Source organism: Gavialis gangeticus, unplaced genomic scaffold (genome assembly GCF_001723915.1).
Source record: "Gavialis gangeticus isolate Ggan-Ray unplaced genomic scaffold, GavGan_comp1, whole genome shotgun sequence".
Taxonomy (NCBI): Eukaryota; Metazoa; Chordata; order Crocodylia; family Gavialidae; genus Gavialis; species Gavialis gangeticus.
In genome coordinates this window covers 56448933-56454231 of record NW_017728995.1, presented here as the reverse complement: position 1 = coordinate 56454231, position 5299 = coordinate 56448933, and positions in this window count along the sequence as shown.

Sequence of the window (5299 nt, the reverse complement as noted above, 5' to 3'; positions counted from 1 at the left end):
GAATCCTCTTTTCACTATGAAATTCTAAGACTATCTGGATTCTCTTCTTTCAGATTTCTCAACATGATCACTTAGAAAAAAAAGCCTTATTTCTTAATGGGAGGTACATCAAAGGAAGCATGCAGCTGGCTGCAAAAAAAGAAAAAAAAGAAAATACTAGCATCCAGGTCAGTTCTGTATTCCTAGGCATAGAGTATATGTGAAGATTTTGCTGCAGATTTTCCAGTCAGTTCTGTGGCCCTGTTTCTCTGACTATTACTGTTGCTGCTGTTGCTACTGCTGCTGCCTGGCAAAGGCCAACATATGAAGAAAAAATATAAGGGGAATTATAAGACACAAAGCAATCCCTTATAACTGAAGGCATGCAGGATGTACAGCATCTGCCAATATAGATTTTCCTTGGACCTTACTGGAAAAGCATGCTTGGTTGTACACACTCAGTATGTCATTAAGTGTTCTGAATTTTTTGCATTTCTGCCCAAAATTAAGGGGAAAATTTAAGACAGAAAAAGGAGAGGATGGGGGAAGCAATGGAGAGAACTGCAGGAAATGGTATAGGAATGGAGATTTAAAAACAAAACAAGAAAAGGAAAAACTGGAAAAGTAAGGTTGAGAAAAATAATATCCAGAAAAATTCAGGAACAGGGAAAGATGCTTCCTGAATTCTTAGCGTTAGCTGGACATGGCTTTGGCAGCAGAACAATTGTAGGATGCGTGTAGGAGGCAGATCTCTGCCCATAATTTAGAGAAACCTGAGAATTTCCCTGTTCTACATTGGGTCCCCAAGCAGAATTTGCAGGAATACAAAGCATTTAAGTATTTTTTTCTGTTCTACAATGCCCCCTAACACATCGAAGTACTAGTGGAAGAGTTGGCTACCTCACTACCCAGCTGCATAATCTCTCATGTATAAGGAATCTCCAACTAGGGAGATCTGGCTGATTTTTGGTCCTGTTGCAACATGGGAGTAATGGTGATGAGGACAGAGTTAAGTGGATTTATGCCAGTGTAAAAATGGCACAAATAGGAAGGGTTAATTGACTCCAATGTGACTTTGTAATTTTTAGTATGTATGTTGTTGTGGCAGGGCACTGCTTGTGCCTGCCACTTTAAGGGCCTGAGACAGCAGCTGGCAGGTGCCTGATTACGACAGCCATTTTAGATTCAGGGCTGCCCTTATAAACAGGGCATTTTGCTGCTGAGAGGCCAGGCAACAACATTGCCTGGCTGGAGGGCTTCTGGTATCATCTGGAGGTAAGGGATGAGCTGTAGGGGTTGGATAGGAAGCTTCTGGTCCTGGGTATGACCTAAAACTGCATGCTGCCGGGAATGGGTGGCCTGGTGGGGCTTTCAGTGGTGCAGGAGCCCCCAGGAAATGCCAGGCCAGTTACCACCCTGGTGAATGGTGGGTCAGGGCGCTATAATCCCTAGCCCCCACAATCAGGTGGGTTACCACTTTGTAGGGTCTGGAGGGTGGACCCCCAGAGAAAGAGAGTGAAGCCATAGATTCATGCCTATCTGGACTCCCCTGACTGGTCAATGCTGGGGCCAGGACTGGAAGGGTTGAAGGGCTGTGGGCCCACCACAAGGAACATCCAAGAGCCGAGGGCCTGGGGTTCCGACTGGCCTGGAGGTGGGCCAGGGCTAGTGAGCCAAAGGCCCCAGGGGGACCACACCCAGAAGGGGAAGCAGTTCAGGGAGCTATGCTGCCCAGGATGAAGGCAGATTAGGCCACCAGAATGGAGGGATCATAGAGGGGTTCAACACTAGGATTATGGGGCCCAGCATGGGGCCGGTGATTGTGAGAACATCTGGATGTCATCTGCGAGGCTTGGACTGTGGTGTAGGGGGGGAAGCACCCGCTGGCATTGGGGCAAGAAATGGGCAGCCTCACACTTAATTACATCAATAAATTAATTACCAACAAGGCATGGCAGGTGAGAAGGCAGACAGTTAGCCCAGGAACAGGGAGGCGGGCCCCAGTGAGATCAGCCCAGAGAAGGCCCCCTGTTACAGTTGTTATTATACTTTTTTTTATTTAGCAGCCTCTGTGTTGTGAAATTAACAATTTTGTCTTGAGGGCTAGGGATAGACATTACACACAAACTGGTTTAAATGATCAGAAACTGGTTTAAACCTGTAACAGAACAGATATGCAGTGCACATAAGCCAGTTTGAAAATGGCTGAACTGGTTTGAGATAAACCTGGTTGAATGTAGTATCAGACTTAACTGATTTGGGTCAAACCAGTTTATGCAATGTCTGTCCCTGACCCCTTCCTGGTTTAACTTAAACCAGAGTCCCCCAGCATCCCAGATGCTTTGCAGCCCTGGGTGAGGCTCTCTGCTCCAGAGGGCTGGGCTGGCCCCTCCCTTCTGCTCCCTGGCTGGAGCTCTGGCAGAGACTTGCAGGCACAGCAGCATCTGCCTGGCTCCCCACAACCCCCACTCACTGCTCAAGCAGGGATCCCTCCCTGCTCTCTCCCACAGCTAGGACCATAGCCAGCATGTGGTCAGCTAGCTAATGCTGAGAGGTTTCTTTGTCAGGCAGAGAGGATAGTATCCACTTAGGGCCTTTTGGAGCCAATCAACAGGTAATATCCCTCCATTCCTTCCTTGGAAAAAGCTGTTTAAGAAGAGCTTGAACTAATGAGAGAAGCTTTTGTTTTGCTGATGGGCTGATAAATGCTGTGTAACTCCATGCTGTGAAAGTAAATGCTATGTAACTCCCTGCTGGCTCCATTGCTGGTCAGAGGAGCAGCAAGTGGGGGTGAGGGGAAGGGAGGAGGGGGAAGAACCCCTCCCTAATCAGAGCATCCTGCCAGGGTCTGGCCATCCCCCCCACCCCAGCTCAGCTCTGTGGAAGGGAAGGGGGAGGGCTACTCTAGTGCCCTCCAGCTTCTAGTCCAGGAGTGGGCAAAATGTGGCCCACGGGCCGGATGCCGCCTGCCAGGCCATTTTATCTGGCCTGTGGGGCCCCTAAAAAATTTAGGAAATTAATATTTATCTGCCCCTAGCTGCCTGTCATGTGGCCCTCAGTGGCTTGCCAAAACTCAGTAAGCGGCCCTCTGCCCAAAATAATTGCCCGCCCCGTTCTAGTCTGAGCCACTGCAGGCATTTGCCTACATTTCTTCAGTCCAGTGCATTTAGAAACCAGTTCAGCCTAGCCAAGGTAGACTAACCTGCAAAGATTGAATCAATTCAGGCTCAGGCTTTTTGAATGTCTGTCCCTAGCCTAAAGAATGGAACAGTACTAGTGAGATTTCATATATTCTTTCTCTGCCTCTTTTCTTACTCTCTCTGTGTATTACTAATTTTATGTTACTTGAAATAACTTGTTACGTATTCAATAATTAGCCTTCAAAACATTTATATTCCATGATTGAATACTGGTGAATAACATTATCTTTAAAAAATATATAATTTAGCACTTGTAATATAAGTATTTGTATAAGGAACAAGAGGATTCTAAACAATGGATGAAATGAAAACAGACATTGTTCACTTTAGCTGCAGCAAGAGAAACCATGACAAATGCAGGTAAGTTTTTCTGTTTGTTTTCTTTCCAAAATCAGAGGAACTTACAGCTCAGATGGAGAGTAGCGAAGGCTCCAAGTCTGATATATGCAACCAGAGCAAGAAATGGTGAATAATACTATCTCTTATTATAGGAAAGCATCCAACCAAGAAATCCAGTGAGGGAAGAAGATATAATTATATCTAAATACTTACGGAGTGGATTTATCTTTGATAGAGCACAGTATAGGGTAAGCTATATTTTAAAAACAAATGTAACGAGGACTAGTTAGGAGTATCTATTATAATAAAATATAGAAATGGAATTAAGTAGTTACATAATTAATATGATGCATAGTCACATATAAATAATTATATATATTTCACATATATAATTAAAATATTGTAATAGGTGTATATGTGCATGTTTACATGTGTGTATGCATACATATAGCTATGGAGTCAAACATTTTTATTTTATTCATCGGAAATAATGATTTAAAACACAGCCGAGACACTATAGTACACAAGTAGAATCTTGAATTATAACTTCTTACAGTATTTATTTTTTCAAGAGCAATTTTCTGAGATCTGTCATGTAAGTGTTTAGTAAACCAATTGTTTTATACCTTAAACCATTCAGAGCAAGTTGTCCTTCTGTCTGCTATTTCCTCTGGTGAGATCTCTCCAATCAGTTTTAAAAAAATGAAATTTGCTTGATTTCCTTAGATACTATTTGCATAGATATTTTAAAGGTACTGTCTACATTTGAGACCTGTACCAAACTGGACAGCAGTAGTATTAAACTAAAAGCCATGAAAGGAACATTAATTATTAATCCTCTGCACCACCCTCCAAAAATGACACCTTCCTTAGAAAAGGCTGTACCTTGTGTAAACAGTCAAATATCAATAAGCTTTAAAATGAACAGTTACAAGACTCAGGCTGTTCACTCTGCCACATAATTCTTCCTCCCACACTATATAATTCTACTCTTTTGCCTTGCCTTGCCTGAGACAGCATTGCTCGAAAAAAAACCTGCTATAAAGTTTACTCAATGAATGCAGAGTTTACTTTTTTATTTTTTATGTAATTATGTTTGTATTGATGGTCTCAGCTGTTAAGGTACCATTAAACCACTATCTCTTTTGGTTGACTGTCAATACTAGGGCTCTAGCAGAGGTGCTTGGTAATATCCCTTTCTAAATCAAGTATTTTGCCATACCACACAACATATAATATACCTCACAAATATCCCAGAGTTCAAATTGTAAGTTCTACATTGTGTGCCTTTTTATGGCTAAAACTCAGTCATCACACAACTGTTTATAGAAGTTAAAAAATTCAAGGAACCACAGTCAAGCAAAGTTAAAATTATTTTTCATTTAATTTAAAAAGTGATTAAAAAGTAATGATTTTCACCACTACCCAGTAGAACATGAAGAAGGAGGGCAGCATTTAGAGAGGGGATCCTGTAATAATTTATTTTGTATATTCAGCATTCTAAACGACTATGGATAGAAGTATTGTCACTGTAGATCCTTGAAGCTATTTAAGGAAGAAATTTCTGTATCTGTCCAAATTCAAGATGGCCCTGAATTTAAGACAAGCCCCCAAAATTAGTTTCTATACATTGAAAAATTATAAATTTATTATAATCTTCCATGTATAGAATCTCATAGTTGGAGGATCATCTTAAATTAGTCTCCAACACCACTTTAGCAGGGAAAGCAGTGTGTGTGTGTGTGTGTGTGTGTGTGTGTGTGTGTGTGTGTGTGTGTGTG